At 39.1% G+C, this 24,353-nt stretch overlaps 1 long non-coding RNA gene across 1 annotated transcript in view; it reads left to right on the top strand.

Moving 5' to 3' along the window:
* LOC130541126 (uncharacterized) overlaps nucleotides 1–24,353 on the top strand; it is a 50,037-nt gene continuing 25,684 nt past the window's right edge. The window contains exon 1 of the long non-coding RNA XR_008955170.2: nucleotides 1–147. This is a non-coding gene — a long non-coding RNA (uncharacterized LOC130541126). The remainder of the gene's footprint in view (nucleotides 148–24,353) is intronic.

The following is a 24,353-nucleotide window of genomic DNA, read 5'->3' as shown; positions in this document are numbered from 1 at the left end:
TGAGGAGACAATCTTGATAGGAAGTTTGAACTTTGAAATAATATTTTATTCTACCACCCATCTAAAGGCTAATTAATCACAAATGTTAAACCAATCAGAAGAAAATGTTTGTTAAACCAGAAAAGGCTGTTACCTCTCACAGACAAGGTAAGTGTTTTCTACCACGTTCATGCTTCCACCGGCAGCAGAACTGGGGTATGCAGAGCTAGATGCAATCAACTATAGCAAATAAAAGAGGCAGCATATTTTGTGCAGATCTGTATTGTAGTGTATACTTTAACCCCAAAAGACCGAAACAAATTAGAGGTAGTTCATGCCTCCCTTGAACTCATACTCTAAGAACATAGTTTAATGTTCTTATGGAATTTTTTCCATATGATAAATGAAAAAATAGAAATAGGTATATGCAGCGGGTAGCATACAGGAGAGATGGATAAAATGGGAGGAAGATAAGCGTTCTTGGAAAAGGAAAGCATGTTGGGTTTTAGAGGATGAATAAGAGTTCATCATGTGTTGGGAAGAATTCCCTGCAGGTAAACATAATAATCAGGCAAATGCACAGAAGAGCAGAAGAGTTAAGAATGTTCAGTTTAGTCTCACTGGAGCATGATAGAGAAACCTAATCTTCAGACAGAATTCCATTCTCTGGTGACTAATGTTTTAGCTTAGAGAATAGAAACTGCTTTTGTTTCAAGATGTTAAAATTATATTTTTAGGGAGAATATATTTGACCATGTAATGGAGGGGGGAAGCTATAGTATTGTTCAACTAGCAAATGTTAGAAGTGACATTTCAAAGATAAATTTGTGTGATTATTGCTCTTCTCTTTAATCCAGAAAATAGACTCCAGATGGTTACAAATATTTATTTCTAAGATGTAAAAGATGAGATATCTTTTCACTCTATCCAGTCTCAAGGTCTTAAGCAATGTCTACCTTTAAAGAATTATACCATGCGTGATGCCCCTAATTAACTGTTTTGTTTTAAAATGCCTTTGCTATTAAAATGTTTATTCACATTGTTTTGTGTCATAGTGAGAGTAATGTGCATTTTTGAAAGCCATTATCGGCCAGGCACGGTGGCTTACGCCTGTAATCCCAGCACTTTGGGAGGCCGAGGCAGGCAGATCACAAGGTCAGGAGATTGAGACCATCCTGGCTAACACAGTGAAACCCTGTCTCTACTAAAAATACAAAAAACTTAGCCGGGCGTGGTGGCGTCCATGTGCCTGTAATTCCAGCTATTCGGAAGGCTGAGGCAGGAGAATCGCTTTTGCACCCAGGAGGCGGAGGTTGCAGTGAGCCGAGATCACGCCACTGCACTCCAGCCTGGGCGACAGAGCGAGACTCCATCTCAAAAAAAAAAAAAAGAAAGCCATTCTCTAGCATATTCTTTATAAATTTTGCCCAAAGATTATTATTATGCTCTATTCTTTTTAAGTGGTAGTTTAAAATGATTACATTTCAAATGTCTCAACAGTATTTTGATTATTTTATTCAGTTGATATTCAAAGATTAAGCTGAAGAATACAATCTTGATTTTATAGATGAAGAAAGACTTTTAGGCCATGACCAAGATTGTGAGGGCTGGTCTTATAAATACGTGGTATGACATGAGGATTCTAGAAAGTTCCACCTGCCCAAATATATTTCATCTACTTGCCAGGGCACCAAGGATGCTTTACTAAAAATTCATAGCTTTCAATTTCAAACATTTGTTGACCATCATTAATCCTATACTAAAGTGCCAATATCCCTGCAAGGGATCTTGTAATGTCTACATTAAAAGTCATTAACAAAGAATAACTTTCAACAGCATTTCCCAACAGGTATCTGATACATGACTAAGGGGTTCCATGATCAAATATGATGAAGAAATACTGAACATTATTTTTCTCTCTTACAGAGTCACAATATATATTAGCATATAAAAAACTCTGAAGAGTTCAATGATTATTTTTTAAAGGAATTTTAAACTTTTCAAAACTCAGCAAGTCCAAAACTCTTAACTCTTATGGCTCCAATGGCATTTATGACTGCTATGAGAATTATAATAACAGCTAGCTGAGAGCAAGATGCCAAAATTAAACAAAAGACCGACAACTGTATTGGAGCCAGAAAGGGGCACTCAAATGGCTAAGAAACTGCTGATAGTGAAGATGAACGTTTCCCAAGGAAAAACTGGATTTGTTCAACTCTTTTTCTTGGACTGGTTCTTGGAATTTTATCTATGGATAAAATTCATCTTGTCTAGGCAGCTTCGTTTCGTCAGAGCCAAGTCCCCACATAATCGCATCCATTGAGATGCATTTTAAGGTTATATCACTATTATCTAAAGACAACACAAGAAGTCGTCATATAGATTCCATTCATGTGCTTGCTATTTGGAAGAAGTCAAGCATGTTGTCTATTATCTTGTTCAGTGCCCCTTATATAAAGCACCACATTGAAAATGCTTTTCAGAACTTAGTGCTAAAAACAAACAGTTTTGCCTTCCCTGAGGAACTGAAATCCTCTTTCCTTTCTGAAAAAAAGCAATAGGTCTTTCTGCTTGCTTTGATTGCCAGGAAACCCAAAGCCTAATGTCAGCACAAGTATAATAACCACATAGGCCTTTACGGTCTGAAAGATTTTTTCTTTCTTTCTTGCTATTTGCTTTTTTTTTTTTTTTTTTGAGAAAGGTCTCCCTCTGTCACTCAAGCCGGAGTGCAGTGGAGCGATCTTGACTCACCGAAGCCTCACCTGTTGGACTCAAGCAATCACCCCACCTTATCCTCCCGAGTAGCTGGGACTACAGGTGTGCACCACCACATCTGGCTAATTTTTGTATTTTTGTAGTGACAGGGTTTCTCCATAGTGCCCAGGCTGGTCTTGAACTCCTGAGCTCAAGTGATCCACCCACCTTGGCCTCCCAAAGTGCTGGAATTACAGGTGTGAGCCACCACGCTGGGCCAAAAGTTTTTTCTTGACTCCGTACTCTTATTAATGCCTCCTTTGGTCATGACTGAGTTTCTCAGTCTCCATTTGTTTGTTGTGTGTGCTTGTTATAAATCATTGCAATCCCATTCAGAAAGGTGAGGGAGGATAGGTGAGAAGATGGAAAGATTATAAAAGACAAACAGAGGCCAGGCGCGGTGGCTCACGCCTGTAATCCCAGTGCTATGGGAGGCCAAGGCGGGCAGATCACGAGGTCAGGAGATCGAGACCATCCTGGCTAACATGATGAAACCCTGTCTCTACTAAAAATACAAAAAAATTAGCCAGGCATAGTGGCAGGCACCTGTAGTCCCAGTTACTCAGGAGGCTGAGGCAGGAGAATGGCATGAATCAGGTAGGTAGAGCTGGCAGTGAGCCCAGATTGTGCCACTGCACTCCAGCCTGGGCAACAAAGCGAGACTCCATCTCTGAAAAAAAAAAAAAAGACAAACAGAAATGACTGGCTTCTGTATCTGTATGTAACACACCACCAGTACCTTACATGGGGCCTGGTATATTGTTGACACCTAATAATTTTTTTTTTATTATACTTTAAGTTCTGGGATACATGTGCAGAATATGCAGGTTTGTTATACAGGTCTACACATGCCATGGTGGTTTGTTGCACCCATCAACCCATCATCTACATTAGGTATTTCTCCTAATGCTATCCCTCCCCTAGCTCCTGACCCCCTAACAGGCCCCCCGTGTGTGATGCTCTTCTCCCGGTGTCCATGTGTTCTCATTGTTCAACTCCCACTTAAGAGAACATGCAGACACCTAATAATTTTTAATATTTCTAAGTGAAGAAGTGTTCTTGATAATATTTACCTCATAGCTGGGCACAGTGGCTCATGCCTGCAATCCCTAATAATAAGGCAGCTATACTCAGGCCATGAGTTCAAGATAATATTTACCTTATCAAGATCTCCAAGGAGACATGCTTCTTATCAAAATGTATGGCAAAGATACTGTGCACAGGTTAAGGCTGCCAGCTCTCATCACTGCTTGTGTTGAAGGAATTCCATTGCAGATAGGCTGAGGAATAACCTCAGAACAGTCAGTGAGCACACACCAGGGACAGGCCAGAGAACTTAGGAGGTAACATCTAAGAGAGACTGTCTCCTTTGCGGATCTGCAGAGGGCTACGAGTCTGTTAACCCATTCTGCTGAAAACAACAGATTTGCTAATAAGGCAAAGTTAGGATGAGACATGACTCAGAGAGTAGATAAACACACATACACACACACATACCCAAACACAAACACATACTCAGCGAATGTGTTTGGGTAAGGAGGAGTGAATTTGAAGGGGAAACCCCAAATTACCTATTCAGAATACATTCTGTAATAAGGAGAAATTGTAGGACAAGCACTTGTTTTACAGAGGGCTCCAAAACGTGTAGTAAATATACAGTTGATTGGTCCCATCATAGAAACCACACTCAGATATGATTCCTGAATAGCACTGCCAACTTTATTATCCAATAGTAGCCAGAACTATGAGTATTTTAGTGTTATGACTTGGAGTCAAAAAGCCTTTTCTCATGCCTGAGAAACCAGCAGGCAGAGAGTAAGTACTAGAATCTATAGAGATGGGGAAGCTATACCAGGAGTGTTGATTTTGATTTTCATTTTCCAAAGGCACAATTATCTGCTGATCTGAAGGGCCCCTTGTATGTGATACCTTGTAGTGTAACTATTTTGCAGAAATTGTTGGAGGGGTAACATTATTGCTTGTGTAATTTTCCCAATGGAAACTGCATCTATTTATTCATCTCAACAAACACAAATAGCTTTCCATGCCCAGTCACTGGGGCAGAGGGTGTACAAAACCAAATAAAGCACAGTCCTTGCCTTACAAAGGTTAAGGGTCCCAAAGCTCTGGTCTTATTTTTGTAAATGGACCTTTAGTCTCTCAAAATCCTTGCCCTGCTGAGGCAGAGAGAGGGTGAAGTATGCAGCTGTGAGTGGCATCATATTCTTAATGAGTGCACTTGTTTTCAGCTCTTTATTATTAACAACTTAGTTCTAAAGCCCCATATGTACTCAGAAGTGAAAAACTACATCAACAACAACTGGCTTTTATTCTAAGGCCTTTACATGTATCAGTTCATTTCCTCCATAGCCCTTTGGATGTGACTGGCATCTCTTAGCAGTTGCACACACCTTTCTTCCCCCTCTTAGGACATTCAGAGTTCAGAGCCCATGTTGCTTTTCCCTTTTTTTTTTTGTTTTTTTTTGTTTTTTGAGACACAGTTTCATCCAGAATGGACTGCAGTGGCATGACCATAGCCCACTGCAACCTCAACCTCCCAGGCTCAAGCAACCCTACCACCTCAGCCTCCTGAGTAGCTGGGACTACAAGTGCAGGCCACCATGCCCGGTTAATTTTTGTATTCCATGTTGTTGTTTTTTCCACACCACACTGCATGTGTGTGCTGAACTTTCAGTCTGCCCATAAACCCGGTCAGCCCAACATCGCACTGAACCACTGCTCTTCTGTCACTCCAGGACCACAGCGGGCATAAGGCTTCTCTACAATAATTGTAGTCTCCCCAGGCTACTCCCAACAGAGCAAGATATAGGCCACTCTGCTCTCAGATTTACCCAGTGGGTCAGACATTCCTATAATTCCTCCAACCCCAACCCTACCGAGACCTAAATCTTAAGAGACAAAATGGTGCCCTACCAGCTTTAGAAACTCACACCAGCTGCTAACTATCTCGCTTCCTTTTCCTAATTCTGAAGCTCCACTCACATGCCAAGAATATTTTAAAAATTAAAAAGACAAAAAAAATCTCCGTGTGTCAGAAAAACTGGCTTTGAATCTATTCTCACCCTGCTGTGTTGTTTATGGATAAATTTGATGTATTCTTTCTGCAAGCTTTGAAAACTGATGCTAAAAATCTTGCTTTGGGGAGATTTATAAAAACTTTTTCTGGCTCAAAAATTAGGCTCTTCATTCAAAATTTAGGCTTTCTTTTTTTTTTTTTTTTTTTTTTTTTTTTTTTGAGATGGAGTCTTGCTCTGTCGCCCAGGAGGCTGGAGTGCAGTGGCATGATCTTGACTCACTGCAACCTCCGCCTCCCAGGTTCAAGCGATTCTCCTGCCTTATCCTCCCAAGTAGCTGAGATTACAGGCACGTGCCACCACACCTGGCTGATTTTTGTATTTTTAGTAGAGATGGGGTTTCACAATGTTGGCCAGGCTAGTCTCGAACTTCTGACCTCAGGTGATCCACCCGCCTCGGCCTCCCAAATTGCTGGGATTACAGGCATGAGCCACTGCACCCGGCCAAAACTTAGGCTTTTAAGATCTTTATTACTTCCATGATTTCCAAATAATAAACTGTCTTCTTTGCTTGGCTGAATCTGTTTTTCCTCTTAAATACCAGATGCCACTGACTGAAAGGGTAAAGACCATGCAACATTAAGAAAAAAATGCGGAAAAGAAAAAATCTCAGTTTTAATTATCTTGAAATTTTATTCGGAAACAAATTCAAATATAATTAAGTACCCAGTCCAATACATGCATTCCCTCTTGAAACTCTATTTCTCTTTAAGTAACCTTTTTACCGATGTATCACGTACAAACAGAAAAGCACACAGATTATGAATGTACAGCTTCATGAATGTTCACCATGTGAAATCTACCCTTGTCACTGCCACAGGTCAGGAAGTAGAATGCGAACAGTCTCCCAGCCGCACCCCAAAAGAACTTACTATGCCGACTTCCATCATTATTCATTAACTTTACTAGTTTTTTAACTTCATGTAAGTGGTATCACACACTGTGCTTTTTGGATCTGGGTTTTTTCTCTCAAATTACATATGCGAGACTCATCCCTCAGTGTTGCACACGGCAATAGCTTATTCATTTTTATTGCTCTGTGGATTTCCCCTGTATAAAATGTATTTACTCATTCTACTGCTGGTGGACATTTTAATTGTTTCCAGTTTAAGGCTATTGTAAACAAAGATGCTAAGAACATTCTTATACATGCCTTTTGGTATGCATATGTTTGTATTTCTGTTAGTAATACACCTAGGAATAGTACTACTAAATCATAGGATTATGTGTTTAGCTATAGAGTAGATATTGCCACACAATTTTTTGAAGTGGTTTTACCAATTTGAACTCTCATTAACATTTGAGAATTCCAATTACTCCCTGTTTGCATTAACACTTAATATTGTCAGTTTTTGTTTTGTTTTGCTTTGTTTTTTGAGACAGAGTCTCGCTCTGTCACCCAGGCTAGAGTACCTTGGCACGATCTTGGCTCACTGCAACCTCCACCTCTCAGGTTCAAGCAATTCTTCTGCCTCACCCTCCCGAGTGGTTGGGACTACAGGTGCCCACCACCATGCTCAGCTAATTTTTGTATTTTGGCCAGGCTGGTCTCAAACTCCTGACCTCATGATCCACCTGCCTTGGTATCCCAAAGCGCTGGGATTACAGAAGTGAGCCACCGCGCTGGCCATAATGTCAGTTTTTTTAATGATAGCTGTTCTCATGATTGTGTAGTGGTATCTTACTGTGTTTTGATTTGCATTGCCCTGATGAATAAGATACCTTTTCATGTGCTTATTTGCTATTTGGATGTACTTTTTGTGAAGTGTTTGTTAAAGTCATTTGTCATTTTTCTATTAGGTTTCTGCCTTCTTTTTGATTTCTAATAGTCCTTTATCAAACCTATATATATATAACATATATATTTCAATTATCTCCTTCCTTCCATCTTTTGACTTGTCTTTTCCACTTCTTAATGAGGTCTTTTGATGATTGAAATTCTTAATTTTAAAGTAGTCTAAATTATCAATTTTTTCCTTTATGGTTAATACTTTTTATATTCTCAAAAAAGAAAAAAAAACTTGCCTACCAGAATGCCATGAAGTATTCTGTGTTATTTTCTCAAAGTTTTATTATTTTACCATTTCCATTTAGATACAATCCACCTAAAACTGATTGTACTGTATCATGTACATTGGTAGTCAACCTCCATTTTTTTCATATGTTTACCCAATTTACCCAGAATCATTATTTAAGGACAATATTTTTTCCCACTGCATAACAGCATGACACTTTTGTAATTTCATGTGACCTTATATGTCTGAGGCTATTTCTAAACTCCCTATTTTGTTCCATTAGTTTATGTGTATATCCTTGTGCCAATACCACACTACCTTAATTGCTGTAGCTATATAACATGACTTCTTCTTTTTTCTTCAAGATTGTCTTGGCTATGCTTGGCTTAAAAAAAAAATCTATAAATTGTAGAATCAGCTCTACACACACACATATATGTGCGTATATGTGTGTGTGCATGTGTGTGTGTATATATATATTTTATATATTTTGTATAAATATACACATACATACATAGATTGAAATTTTGATTGGGATTGCATGGCTTTTATAGATCAATTTTTAAAACAGAAATATTTAGAATAATAATTTTTCTAACCCTTGAACTTGTTGGAGTCCTCCATTTATTTAGGTCTTTAATTTCTCTTGGTTTAAATGTATAGTTTTTTGTTGAGTTCCTGCCTATCTCTCATTAGATTTATTCTATGTATTTTATTTTTGGTTTTATTATAAATGATCTTTTTAAGATATAAAATTTATTTCTATATATTTACATTGTATCCTTTGATATCTATGTTGTTTTAACTTTACATGGCAGAGACCCAATTTAAATTAGATTAATCAAAAATAAATTCAATGGCATTTAGAAACTGAAAAGTCCAAGAGGTACTCTGGATGAATTCAAGAATCAAATGAGATCATTGGGATCTGTACTACTGTCTCCCCATCTCTTGGCTACTTTGCCTCCACTTGGCTTTTGTCTCAAACAAGCTTTCTTTATGTTGTATCAAGATGTCTGCTGGCAAATCTAAGGAGAGGAAAATAAAATTTTTCATCCAAGGATCCACATAAATTAGACTATGATTAGCCCTGCTTAAATTATATATTTCCACTAACCTAATCTTTGGTCTCCAAAGGGATGGAGTCCTCTTATTAGCTATCCTGGGGTGCAAACTGATCCAGGTAACTGGAAATTCAACCAAGATCTCATGGGGTAGAAGAGGAAATGTTTAAAAATGAAGCAGTGGGAAGCTAGCCAGACAAAAAGAAAATTTAATGGTCATTGCATATGGCCTCTATTTCCCTTGGAATATGGAATAAACATGGACTATTTGGTCTCATGTGAACTAGCCCCACCCCCATCTCTCTAGGTTTGTCACATACTTCTCTCTCCTCTTTTTTGTACTCTACCATGTTGATATCACAATTCAAATGCACCAAGTTCTCACCAAATTCAGAGTGTTTAGTCATGTGGTACTGTTGCATACCCTTATACTTTTGTCTTGATTCTTAACCACCTCCCCACACCAAATTATCTTCTTATTAGGTATTAGCTTAAGTATTACTTCTGTAGAGAAGGCTTTTCCAAACTAGCTCTATTCACTACCTTTTGAGCTCCAAAAAACCGATTATTTTCATTTGTTCCATTCTCAATTAAAGTTCTCTTAAATATATGCATCTCTATACTCTAAGCTCCAGGAAGAAAAGGACTAAGTCTGCCTTGTTCATGGAAGAATTATAAGCCACAGCACAGTGCCTGGTCCATGGGAAGCCCTTAGTAAATCTATTTTGTTTTATTTTGATTAACTTAATAACCACTCAGTTTAATAATTTCTCATTGCCCTTAACAGGCGTTTCTTCCTTAAATGTTGGTGTTAGCAGAGTTTTTGCCTTAACTTCATGGTCTTCTCTGGATACCCTCTACCCAAAGGCAGTCTCATCTATTCACATGCATTCAACTACCAGCTATATGTTATAACTTAAAAATAAACTTCTTCACCCTGTGATGGTTAATTTTATGTGTTATCTTGACTGGGCTAAGGGATGTCCAGCTAGCTGGTGAAACATTATTTCTGGGTATGTCAGTGAGAGTATTTCTGGAAGAGAGTAACATTTGAGTAAGTAGACTGAGTAGAGATGACTCTCACCAATGTGGGTACACATGATCCAATCTTCTGAAAGCCTGAATAGAATGAAAAGGCAGAGAAAGGATAAACTTACACTTTTTGTTTGAGCCTGGATATCCATCCTTCTTTCCCCTTAGACATTCATGGCCCTGGTTCTTGGGCCTTGGGACGGGGACAGTGACTTAAACCTCTCCACTTTTTTATCCTCAGTTCTGAGGTCTTCAGAGTGAGACCAGGACTTACACCACCTGCTTTCCTGGTTCTCCAGCTCTCAAACAGAAAACTGTGAGACTTTCTTGGTCTCCATAATTGCTTGAGCCAATTTCCACAATAAATATCTTCATATATTTTGAGTTCTATTGGTTCTATTTCTCTGGAGAACCCCGACTAGCATAGACTTTTGTACTAAGAGTAGTTCTAGAGGAACATAATTTTATGAATAATTGTTGTGAATTTGTTCTGGGGTTTATGGAATTGGATTACTAATCTGATCAGGTTTTTAAATTCTATTTCTAGTAGTAAAGAGAGCACTAATAGTAAATGGCTATGATATGCAAAATATCTGCAGTGGATAGTCCTAATCAACCATTTATGAGAATCAAAGAGCTAAATGACTGTATATCATAACGTCCAACATTTTTTGAAAACTAAGGAATATAAGGATGTTGGTTCTTTGCTCCTAATGTCTAGAAGTGTGTTTTGTTTTGTTTGCCTTGTTTTTTAAAGGATGACCTCAGGGATTCCAGTTCCCAACCCAAGTGCTGAATAAATGGCCTAAGAGCTTCTATGTGTGCTCAGAAGGAGTTCCTTATCTCCTGTAGTCACAGGGCTGAAATTGCTGAAAATCAAACATAGGACCTCATCCTTCAACTGGCTGAATTATAATACAAGTTGAACTTGCAGTCTTGCAGAACGTCTACTGTTAAAGTGAGGCCATTGTTTGGGAAAAAAGTGGGATTCTATGAATTGGGATGGGGCTGCGTGGAAAGACTCTGATGAAGCTGGAGACATTAAGTCCCTACATTCTAATGATTCTTCTTTGCTAGTGAAAGAGGTCTTCCCAGTGTCACTGGAAGCAGCCTTCTCATCCTTAGTGGAATTAGCCTCCCTCATCACAGCAAAAGTGGCCTTCCCATCCACAGTGATAGTGACCTTCTCAACTCCATCTGAGGAGCTAGCTTCTGTTGACTGAAGAAATGGTAATGGCCTTCCCTGAGGCAGTTGCCATGCAAGACAATGCTGATTCTCCTCAGGACCCACCCCCACTTTTTGCTTCTAGACCTCTAACTAGACTGAAGTCCCAGGAGATTCCTAAAGGTGATATACAAAGTGTGAGCCAAGAGGAGATGCAATACACTTTAAAAGCACTGCTTGAGCTTTCTAATTTATACAAGCAGAAATCTGGGGAACATGTGTGGGAACGCTTATTATGAATGTGGGATAATGGTGGAAAGAAGAAAATGTTGAATCAGGCTAAATTTATTGATATAAGCTCACTAGGCAGAAATTCTGCAGTTAATGTTGCAGCTAAGAGTGATAGAAAGGACTCTAGGCCTGACGCCATGGCTTACACCTGTAATCCCAATACTTTGAGAGACCAAGGCAGGAGAATTGCTTGAGCCCAGGAGCTTGAAACCAGCCTAAGCAACATAACAAGATAGATAGTGTCTCTACAAAAAAAAAAAATTTAAATTAGCCAGGCTTGGTGGCATGCTATGTAGTCCCAGCTATTCAGGAGGGTGAGGTGGGAGGATCAGTTGACCTTGGGAAGTAGAGGCTGCAGTTAGCCAGGACCATGCCACTGCACTCCAACCTGGGTGACAGAGCGAGATCTACTTCAAAAAAAAAATCTTTTAATAAAAGGCTTAATTTAATTTTTTAGATATTAGATCAATATATAAAAATCAATTTTATTTCTAGATAGGAGCCATAAGTGAAGATTTACTTTTAAAAATATATATACAAACAAAACAGATAAAAAATGGTATCTAAAAACAAGTGTAATAAAAGATCTGTGTGAACTTTTATGTAGAAAATTATGAAACTTATGTAAAATGAAAACATTAAAGAAAACCTAAATAAATGAATAGACATACCATCTTCATGTTAGGAAGACTCCATAAAGATTAATTCTCACCCAGATTATAATTTTAATTCGATTAATCCCAGTCTTGACAGGTTTTTTTCCCAGAGTTTAAAAGATTATACATACTAAAGAAGAGGAAAATCCAAGATAGCTAAGGCAATTTTAAGGAAGAAAAATGGGATATCAGATTTGTCCTATAACCGCTATAATTTTAATTGTTACATTATAATTATACAGCTGTTATAATGGCTACAATTTTAAAATAGATATTTAAAATTTTTAAATATTTTTAAATTTTAGCCATTATAACAGTAATTAAAATTGTTATAGCAATTGTAGTAGTGCAGTGCAGGCAAACAGGCTAACTGAAGAGTAAAGAGCCCCCAAACAGACTCTACGTAGAATATGATGTATGACAAATACTGCAATGCTGACTATAGTGAGGAAAAGATGGATTACTCTGTAAAGAGTTCTAGGAATACCTGGCTATTTATACGGGTGGGAGTGATGAATTTAGAGTTTTGTTTTACACCATTCACAATCAAAAATTTTAATTTAATTTAAAAAGAAGGGCTTAACAGTTTGTTGGGCTGGTTGACTGAAACATGAGCCAAAAGATGGCCCATGCCCCACCGCCCACCATAAGTGAATTGGAAATGCTTGACCGCCCTTGGTTTAATGGAGAGGAAGGTATTCAAAGGCTTAGGGAGAGCAAAATATTAAAGTATATTAGAGTAGACCTACTCACCCACACTAGGAGGGTCCAGAAAACATACCCTTCACCAATACTTTGAGAAATAAGTTTGTGAAGGAAGCCCCAGCCTCCTTGACAACACCTAACGTAATGGGAGTAATTCAATCTTGGGTGGCCAGGGCCAAGTCTGGCACTCAACCACCAAAGGCAAGATGGATGTAGTTACCCTAACGGTCAGTAGAGTCAAAGCAGCAGTCAGAATATTCCGACCCTTGCAGAGCAATGACATTGGCTAATCACAGTGTTCCTACAAATGAAATAGAAAGCCTACAAATTCTTACTTGATCTGAACAAGCAGAAAAGTTCTAAGTCAAGTGTATTTCAAAAACAGACAGACATTGCCCTTCAATCAATTTCTAGACTTGAGCCAGTTTACAGACCTAGAACTCCTTGAATGAAGTGGAGGCAACCTCCCCTCAAGGAAAAACACAGTACATTACCTGAAACTTATACTGTTAATCTTTCTCCTAACCTTCCCTAAAGAGACATAGGACCTTTTATCATTGTAACTGTGCACTGGGATAAAAGAAAATAATCAGACATTTAGGAGACTACTGGACACTGGCTCTGAAATGACAGTAATTACAGGAGACCCAAAATGTCACTGTGGGCCTTTATCAGAGTAGTGGCTTATAAAGTTCAGGTCATCAATAGGGTTTTAGCTCTGTCTGTCTCACGGTGGGTCCAGTGGGTTCCTGAGCCCAATCTGTGGTTATTTTCCCACTTCCAAATGCATAATTGAAATAGACATACTTAGCAGCTGGCAGAACTGCCACACTAGTTCCCTGATCTGTAAAATAATGGCTATAATGATAGGAAAGGCCAAATGGAAGCCATTAGAACTGCCTCTACCTAGGAAAATAGTAAATCAAAAGCAATACTACATTCCTAGAGGGATTGCAGAGATTAATGCCACCATCAAAGACTTGAAAGATGCAGAGGTGGTGATTCTCACCACATCCCCATTCAAAACTCTTATTTGGCCTGTGCAAAAGACACAGACTGATCTTGGAGAATGACAGTATGATTATCATAAGCTTAGCCATGTAACAACTCCAATTATAGCTGCTGTACAAGATTTGGTTTCATTCACTGAGCAAATTAACACATCCTCTGATAGCTGGTATTCAGCTATTGATCTGGCACGTCTTTTTCTCTATCTGTCTATAAGGCCCACCAGAAGTAGTTTTCCTTCAGCTGGCAAGGCCAGCAATATACCTTCTCTGTCCTCAAAATTATATCAACTCCCCAGCCCTATGTCATAATTTAGTTAACAGGCATCTCGACTGCCTTTCCCTTCAACAAGATATCACACTGGTTCATTACATCGATGCCATTATGCTTATTGGATCTAGTGAGCAAAAAGTCACAACTATTCTAGACATATTGTTAACAGAGTGTACGTTAGAGGATAAAAAATAAAGCCAACTAAAATTCAGAGGCTTTCTATCTTAGTGAAATTTCTAAGGGTCCAGTGGTGTGGGGCCTATCAAGATATCCCTTTTAAGGTCGAGGATAAGTTGTTGCATTTGACCCCTCCCAATCAAGAAAGCGGTACAATAACTAAAGAGCCTATTGGGATTTTAAAGGCAACATCTCTTCATTTGGGTGTGTTCCTCCAGTTCATCTATCAGGTGACCAAAAAGCTGCTAGTTGTGGGTGGGCTCTGGAATAAAAGAAAGCTCTATAACAGGTCTAGGCTGCTATGCCACTTGGAACATAGGATCTAGCAGATCCAGTGGTGCTTGCAGTTTCAGTGACAGATAGGAATGCCATTTGGAGACATTTGCAAGCTGCCATAGATGAACTGCAGCACAGACCTTTAGGATTTTGGAGCACAGCTCTGCCATCATCTGCAGATAAGTACTCTCCTTTTGAGAGACAGCTCTTTGACTGCTACTGGGAGTTAGGAGAAGCCAAACACTTGACCGTGGGCTATCAAGTTACCACACAACCTGAGACCTCCATCATAAACCAGGTGTTATCTGACCTGCTAAGCCACAAAATTGAGCATGTACAACATACAGTTCTGTTTCTCTGATAGCCGGGGTTTACAGGAATCAAGGGGTGGAAATGGGAGTGGCACTACTCAATATTACCCAAAATGTTTTCTTCCTGTTCCCACAACCTTATGCTCTGCTGGCCTAAAAATCTTAGTTCCAGCTTCCACCAAGAAGCACAACAATGATCCCATTGAACTGGAAGTTAAGACTGTCATCTGGCCACTTTGAGCTTCTCATGCCTATGAGTCTATAACAGAGTCATAGTATTAGCTGGAGTGATTGATCTGGACTAAGCAGAAGCACCAGTCAAGATGCTCAATGAAAGCAAAGAGAAAAAAGAATAAATAGTAAATATGGTCATTATAAATACCTGCTATGACCACAAGACCAGTTACAGAAACAAAGACTATTATGAAGATGTCCCCCCTTATTTTGTTAGAAATACATTTGTATGTAGATATAGATATATTAAGTAAATATCATTATCTTATTTCCTCTTATTCCTTTATTATGTAACATATATGTTAACAGTATTAGTGTTTTAATATTGTTAATTTTACATCATAATATTTAAGTTATAGAATATGAGAAGATGAGTAAACATCACTCAAAGACTTTATTTCTCATCTGGGGAAGAGATGAGAGTTATACACAAAATATTTGTATCATGTTAGGTGCTTATTACCCTGTTATTGCCTTTATCTGGAGGTTAAGTATGGTTTAAGGAGATAGGTACTGGTGCCAAGTTGACAAGGGGTGGACTTGTGATGGTTAATTTTATGTGTCAACTTGACTGGGCTGAGGGATGCCTAGATAGCTGGTGAACATTATTTCTGGGTGTGTCTGTGAGGGTGTTTCTGGAAGAGATTAACATTTAAACCAGTAAACTAAGTGAAGAAGATCCACCCTCCCCAATGTGAATATGAATTATCCAATCTGTTGAGAGCCAGAATAGAACAAAAAAGTGGTGAAGTGCAAACTCACTCCTTCTGTTTGAGCCAGGATAGCCATCTTTTCCTGCCCTTGGACATCAGTGCTCCTGGTTCTCAGGCCTTGGGACTCAGACTGACCTTACACCATTGCCCCCAACCCCACTGTTCTCAGGTCTTCAGACTCAGATCAAGACTTCTATCGTAGGCTCCCCTAGCTCTAATGCCTTTGGACTCCGTCTGAATTACACCACTGGCTTTCCTGGTCCCCCAGCTTGCGGATGGCAGATGGTGGGACTCCTTGGCCTTCATAATCACTTAAACCAATTCCCATTAAAAATCTCCTCATATATATGTCTCTTATTGATTCTGTTTCTCTGGCAAACCCTGATTAATACACACCTTAATCACAAGATTAAGAATTTTATATCTAATTGCCTACTAAGTGTTTCTACAGAGACACTTCAAACTCAACATGTTCCAACTGAGCTAATATTTCTCCCACTCCTCCATCCCCATCCCACCTGCTCCTCCCACTCTTGCATTTATAATGACAATTAATGGTGCCATCATCCACCTAGTTTCCTAAAGCAGAAATCTTGTAGTCATTCTAAATTCCTTTCTCCCCTTCTACCCACATCTTTTCATTCACTAATTATTCCTCCTACATGGTTCTGTAATCCTTTTTTTTCTCCCCATCCCTACTACTACTGCCTAATTAGGATTCCATTCTTTCTTACCTTGACTACTGAAATAGCCTCCTAACGACTCTCTGTCTCTCAACTTTTCCCTCCTTTGATGCTTCCTCCACAGAACATCCAGAATGAGACATCTAAAATTCTGTTCGATGGTGGAATTACCAGGTTGAAATCTCTTCCAAGGCTTTCCATAGCCTGGTTACTCAACTAACAAACTGGGCCTTTTGTAACGTATTTACTTCTTCACCTCTATCCTCCATTTTACCTTCTTTTTTTTTAATTTCTAAAGAAAAAAAAAAAGGATACATGTGCAGAATGTGCAGGTTTGTTACATAGGTATACGTGTGCCATGGTGGTTTGCTGCACCTATTGACCCATCCTCTAAGTTCTCTTCCCTCACCCCCCACCCCCCAGTAGGCCCCAGTGCATGTTGTTCCCCTCTCTGTGTACATGTGTTCTCAATGTTCGACTCCCACTTATGAGTAGGCCCCAGTGCATGTTGTTCCCCTCTCTGTGCACATGTGTTCTCAATGTTCAACTCCCACTTACGAGTGAGAACATGCGGTGTTTGGTTTTCTGTTCCTGTGTTAGTCTGCTGAGGATGACGGCTTCCAGCTTCATCCATGTCCCTGCAAAGGACATGATCTCATTTCTTTTTATGGCTGCGTAGTATTCCATGATGTATATGTACCACATTTTCTTTATCCAGTCTATCATTGATGGGCATTTGGGTTGGTTCCACGTCTTTGCTACTGTAAACGGTGCTGCAATAAACATACTTGTGCATGTATCTTTATAGTAGAATGATTTATACACCTTTGGGTATATACCCAGTAATGGGATTGCTGGGTCAAATGGTATTTCTGGTTCTAGATCCTTGAGGAATTGCCACACTGTCTTCCACAATGATTGAATTAATTTACATTCCCACCAACAGTGTAAAAGCATTCCTATTTCTCCACAGCCTCACCAGCATCTATTGTTTCCTGACTCTTTAGTAATCGCCATTCTGACTGGCATGAGATAGTATTCCATTGTAGTTTTGATTTTAATTTCTCTGATGATCATGATATTGAGCTTTTTTCATATGTTTGTCAGCCACGTAAATGTCTTGTTTTGAGAATGTTTGTTTGTATCCTTTATCCACTTTTTGATGGGGTTGTTTTTTTCTTATAAATATGTTTAAGTTCCTTGTAAATTCTGGATATTAGCCCTTTGTCAGATGGATAGATTACAAAAATTTTCTCCCACTCTGTTGATAGCCTGTTCACTCTGATGATAGTTTCTTTTGCTGTACAGAAGCTCTTTAGTTTAATTAGGTCCATTTGTCATTTTTGGCTTTTGCCGCAATTGCTTTTGGCATTTTTGTCATGAAGTCTTTGCCCATGCCTATGTCCTGAATGGTATTGCCTGGGTTTTCTTTCAGGATTTTATGATTTTGGATTTTAAGTCTTTAATCCATCTTGAGTTAATTTTTGTATAATATGTAAGGAAGGGGTCCAGTTTCAGTTTTCTGCATATGGCTAGCCAGTCTTCCCAGCACCATTTACTGAATAGGAGATCCTTTCCCCATTGCTTGTTTTTGTCAGGTTTGTCAAAGATCAGATGGTTGTAGATGTGCAGTGTTATTTCTGAGGTCTCTGTTCTGTTCCATTGGTCTATAAGTCTGTTTTGGTACCAGTACCATGCTGTTTTGGTTACTGTAGCCCTGCAGTATAGTTTGAAGTCAGGTAGCATGATTCCTCCAGCTTTGTTCTTTTTGCTTAGGATTCTCTTGGCTATATGGGGTCTTCTCTGATTCCATATGAAGTTTTAAATAGTTTTTTCTAACTCTATGAAGAATGCCAATGATAGTTTGATGGGAATGGCATTGAATCTATAAATTACTTTGGGCAGTATAACCATTTTCACGATATTGATTCTTCCTGTCCATGAGGATGGAATGTTTTCCCATTTGTTTTTGTCCTCTCTTATTTCCTTGAGCAGTTGTATGTAGTTCTTCTTGAAGAGGTCCTTCACATCCCTTGTTAGCTGTATTCCTTAGATATTGTTTCTCGTTGTAGAGATTATGAATGGGAGTTCATTCATGATTTGGCTCTCTGCTTGCCAATTGTTGGTGTAAAGGAATGCTTGTGATTTTTACACATTGATGTTATATCCTGAGATTTTGCTGAAGTTGCTTATCAGTTCAAGAAGTTTTTGGGCTCAGATGATGGGTTTTTTAAAATATAAAATCATGCTGTCTGCAACTACCCTCTATTTTACCTTCTAATAATCCCTAGCTGCTAGCAATTCTTGGTAAACAATGATGTTTTCCTTATCCTAGCTCTCTTTGTGATGTTTCCTAAGCCTGGAATGTCATCTGGCTCTTATTCATCCTTCAAGATTAGATTCTGAGAATATCACTTCCCAGAAGCCAAGACTTCCAGGTTTGATTGAATTTATCTCTGCTCTCCCACAACACCCCATCAAACCTCTCATTGAGACAGCCAGACTTCCTGGGTGGCTGGAATTCAAGCTGTGAGGTGGTGAGCACACTAGCAGGAACTCTGACCTTGCAGAGAGCCCCTGTTCCCCCTTTTTTCCTTTTTGCCCTATAAATCCCATTATTCTCTCCCTTCAAATCGTCTGCGAGCCTAAATTTTTGTGGCTGTGGGGCAGACCCCCTCTTTAGCTGAACTAAGGAAAAGTCCTGGAATATCATTATCAAGACATAAATTGAGATATGTTTTTTACAGTCTGCCACCCCCACTAAACAGTCAGCTCCTTGAGAGAAGGCCCAATCTCATATTTGTCTTTGTCCCCTGGGATGTAGTAGACAGCCTGGCATATATTAGGTATGTAAAAATAGCTTCTTGCCCTGAAATTTTTTAGAACATTTTGAATCTCTGTGACACAACTCAATCTGTTTTGCCCTTTCTTCTTAACAGAATTCAAATTTTTTTCCAGTGATAATGTGCCCAGCTCAATGACTATATTTCCCATCCTCCCTTGCGGGACTGAAAACCAGTGAGGTAAAAGAAGTCACGGATGGCTTTTTGGAAACTGCTTTAAAGGAGGCTGACTAAATTTTGTCATTATTTTTTCCCCTTTCTTCCTAAAACATGTTCACAATGTCTGGAGTTCTAGGAAACATCATATGTGTGCTTGAAGATGCAAAGCCATGCCCTAAAGAAAGATGGGAGTCTGGTTCTCTATTAACCTTTGAGCTTTCATACCAGCCCAGGACAGCTTTATTTTAGTTTGTCCTTACATGAGAGAATATGATCCCTACTTTGTTCAGTCTGTCTGGATTTTGTTACCAGCAACTGAATGTACTGCTAGCTGTAGCTACTAGCTCTGAATAAAACTTTCTTCTTAAATGATGCAATTGCAAGTTAAAATTGATCATGGGCAGGGCTTGGTGGCTCACACTTTTAATCCTAACACTTTGGGAGACTGAGGCAGGAGGATCACTTCAGGGCAGGAGTTCGAGACCAGCCTGGGCAACAAAACAAGACTCTATCTCTACAAGAAATTTGAAAAATTAGTCAGGCATAGTGTCACGTGCCTGTAGTCCCAGCTACTCTGGAAGCTGAGGTAGGAGGATCACTTTAGCCCAGGAGTTCAGAGACTGCAGTGAGCTATGATCACACCACTGCACTCCAGTCTGGCCAACACGGTGAGATCCAGTATCTTAAGAAAAAAAAAAAAAGCATGAAAAGATGCTTCTTTGGGATCATCTAAGATGGATATTCTTCTATTTCTAAATGTATAGCTCCTTTCACCATCATCCAGGAACTGAAATGCTGAAGGACTTTTAATATGATAGGAGGCTACTTTGTTTTTACAATTTTTATTTAACTCATATGACTTGTCACTTAAGTAGAGTTGTAGTTTGTAAGGCAATTACTTGAGTAACTTTTATAGTGCTCTGGTTCACAGCTAGTAGTTATTATGGAGGCTGCATAGTGCCTAATTAAGAAATAAAGACAGAGTAATTAGCATTCTTTCAAGGATTTACAACCAAGAAAGCATTAATAAAACATCCTATATATATACTCTAAATTACATGTATCTATATGTATGCACAGATATAAATACTTATGAAGACAGCAAACATAAATTATTAAGTTAGTCTGTCTATAAAGTATGAAATAAAATGATAAAAACAACAAAATACACATGCACAAATTTCAAGAATACACAAGATTTCAGGTCTGTGACTTAACAGTTTTCGTATTTTGTGTTTCTAACTATTGACTTGTTTACCTTATCCCCTCTTTTTTTTTTTTTTTTTTTTGAGATGGAGTCTCACTCTGTTGCCTGGGCTGGAGTGCAGTGGCACAATCTCGGCTCACTGCAACCTCTGCCTTCCAGGTTCAAGCAATTCTTCTGTCTCAGCCTCCAGAGTAGCTGGGACTACAGGTGCATGCCGCCACAACTGGCTGATTTTTTTTTTTGTATTTTAGTAGAGACAGGGTTTCACTGTATTGCCTAGGCTGGTCTTGAACTCCTGAGCTCAGGCAATCCGCCCGCCTCGGCCTCCCAAAGTGCTAGGATTACAGGCATGAGCCACCACACCTGGCCACCTTATCCCCTCTTTAGGGCCATCACAGGCCATTTTCCCACAGTATTGACTCAGTTTAAACTCTATTCAGTTGATACTTAGACGCTGACACCATGTAGCCTTTTTTCCAGGCACTTAATGCTAACTTTTTTTTTTTTTTTTGGACACAGTCCAAAATCAGAGCTGGGACACAGTCCCCTAATCAGAGCTGGAGTGCAGTGGTACAATCATGGCGCACTTGTGCAGCCTTGACTTCCCCAGGCTCAAGCAATTCTTCCACCTCAGCCACCCAAGTAGCTGGGACTTCAGGTGTGTGCCATTACACCTGGCTAATTTTTTGTCTTTTTAGTAGAGAAGAGGTTTTTGCCATGTTACCCAGGCTGGTCTTGAACCCCTAAACTCAAGCGATCCACCCACTTTGGCTTCTCAAAGTGCTGGGATTACAGGCGTGAACCACCACACCTGGCCAACCCTAACTATTTCACATCATCAGTGCCCATTCTCTGAGTGACTGTGATTTAGGGTCTGTGCCACTAACCATTTCTGTGTTAAATTCCTTGGGCTCCTCCCTTCCAGTTAAATCTATGTACAATTCTTTCTTCAAATACTCATTCCTTTCTGAGCCATTTAAAATCTATATCTGAAAAAGCCTTGATCCTGAAGGCAAAACATTTTGTGTTGTTTCATTGATAAGGATAAATGGTAGGATATAAGAGCAAAAGTCTTTAGACTCTAAGTGCCATAACTTGACCCTAGTGTTTTGCACTTAACAGGTGCTTGCTATTGTTAATAATAAGCAACTTGCCCAAGGTTCATTCATTAATTGGCTCAGTAAATATTAAGTATCTACTATGTGCCTAGCACTGTGCTAGGCCATAGATAATCCAGTGAGCAAAAATGGGTACAGTTTCTAATTATGTGTTGTGGGGGAGACAGATATTTAGCAAATAATCACAGAAATGAGTTTCTAATTGCAAACTGAGACAAGTGCTATGAAGAAAAGAAATATGGTTTTATGAGTTTGCTAAATGCAGACTAGATTGTTTTAGACTAACCATCTTACTGAGAAAACTAAAAAAAAAAAAAAAAAAGGATTTAAAAAAAAATGTTTGAATGTGTCATAAAGCTAGCAAGATTGAGAGCTCTTGATGGGCCAAAATCCAAGAAAGGAGGATATTGCTGAGAGGTGAACCCGACAGTCAGGATGACTTTTCCTCTTAGGGCATTTGCTAATTCTAGTTGTAAGTTCAGAAGATGAGCACAGCTTGCTATAGAGTGATAAAAGCTGGGGAATAAAAGTTAAAGACTCATGAAGTGGCTAGGCACACTGGCTCACCCCTATAATCCCAACATTTTGGGAGGCCAAGGTGGGAGGATCCCTTGAGCCCAGGAGCTGGAGACCAGACTAGACAATATGGCAAAACCTAGTCTCTATTAAAAAAAGAAAACAAGAATTAGCCAGGCATGTTGGCAAGTGCCTGTAGTCCCAGGAACTCAGGAGGCTGAGGTGGAGAATCGCTTGAGCCTAGGAGGTGGAGGATGCAGTGACCCACGATCTCTAAAAACAATAAATTAATAAATAAAAAATAAAAAAATTTAAAACACACACATACACACACACACACACACACACAAAGAAAGGGAGGCTTGGATGCTTTGATAAACTCCAAAGCTTTCAGTTGATAAAATAAGGTACTTATGACTGCCCTTCTCCATTACTTATTCCATGTGCCTTTGTCTTTAACCAGCACTCCAGATAGTCGTGGCCCTTCAACCAATAGGTGACTCAGAATCTTAGTCCTAAAGTATAATACCTGAGCCATAGATTATTCTGCTTATAAAGTGATGTTTTAGCTTTTGTTAAATTTTACTATTGGGCATGGCTGTACTAGGAGGAAATTCAGATTATTATTTTAGCACTATCATGCCTCTCTCTGTGCCCACTGTGTAGTAAAACCCTTGACAGGATTAATTAGTTAACAACATAACTTCCTTTTGCTCATTTACTCAGTGGCATGAAGAACTCTGAATGGGTAAGCTATAGTCTAAGCTTCAAATTTAAAGGAATCATTTGCCAAATATCCCAGAAGGAAACATTCTTCTCTTCAATACTAAAATCTTCAAAGTCTGAAAGAGTGAGGATGGGAGGTAAAACATTTGCAAATAGATTATTAAGTGATTTCACTTTCTCCTATTTAGGGAGAAACTCTACTCTCACTTCCAGCCTATTGTCTCCAAATGCATGTATTCAGTCTGTGGGAGATATAATACTGTATACTGATCCTTGGCTAAAAGGATATTACGGGACAGTCCTCTACTCACAAGGTGTTGTGTCTAAGCTCTCCTATATGTGAGACTCCAATCGGCCATAGCTGTTTCTGAGCCTTGGGTATCTTAGACTTGTCAATCACCCTTCGCCTCACTTTTTTTTTCACTGTAAAGTAGACTTCCTTGATCAGAGAAAGGCTGGGTGGAATATCATAACTGTGTATAAAATAGTCATTCCATGTATAGTGGTACTGAAGCAAAATTAGGAAGAAAGGCAAATTAAAATCTAAAGTGTCATAGCCTCCTCCTTGATAGAAGTCTCACTGGCCTCCCTAGGGCATGGTATTGTATTACAAGCTCAGGGTTAATTGCTGTTTCTGGAAAGTACACAAGGTCAGATTTTTTAGAAAAAGTCCATGTGTTAATGTCTGTCACCATATCCACTTTAATCAAGTACTAAGGAAATCGGAAAAAAGCCGACTGACATAAATAGTGAGTCATCTTGTCCACCTGATAATTAAAACCCTCATTCACTGTAGCCTTTTGTTGGTCAGTTGCATAGGCTATATTTAGTCACACTTAGAAACCCCATTCAGAGGGGTCCATACGTAAGTGTCTTCCCCAAACACTTTGTGATCAATCTTACAATTCTGCTTCTTTTAGTTCCCTGACAATCTGATTATACCATTAACCACTGCCCATCAATCAGTACAGATACCTACCTGGGGCTTTCTACTAACTGACAAAGTGGACAATAAGATAAATTGTTTACATTTCTTTTCACTGGGAGAATTTCCATTTTGACTGTCCTTCAGGACCACTCCTGAGGGTGAAAGTAATGCCTCAGCAATCTATTTCTGGTTGGTACACAAATATGCAGAGCCATCCTTTTAAAAGAATCAAATGTTTTCCTCTTCAGTCAACTGATATGAAGAAATTCCCCCACAAGAGCACAGTGGCAGCAGGAGGAGGCAAGGTGGGTGTTCATAAAGTTATTTATGCAACTTATTTCTGCCTTCACAATTGACGTGGACCTAATCCTGGATATTAGTGGAATCCACTTCCACTTGCTGATGAAGGACTTCTGACCGTGTCT

Source organism: Pan paniscus, chromosome 22, assembly GCF_029289425.2.
Source record: "Pan paniscus chromosome 22, NHGRI_mPanPan1-v2.0_pri, whole genome shotgun sequence".
NCBI lineage: Eukaryota > Metazoa > Chordata > Mammalia > Primates > Hominidae > Pan > Pan paniscus.
Note: the sequence above shows the minus strand (reverse complement) of the source record. Positions and strands in the feature narration are given on the sequence as shown.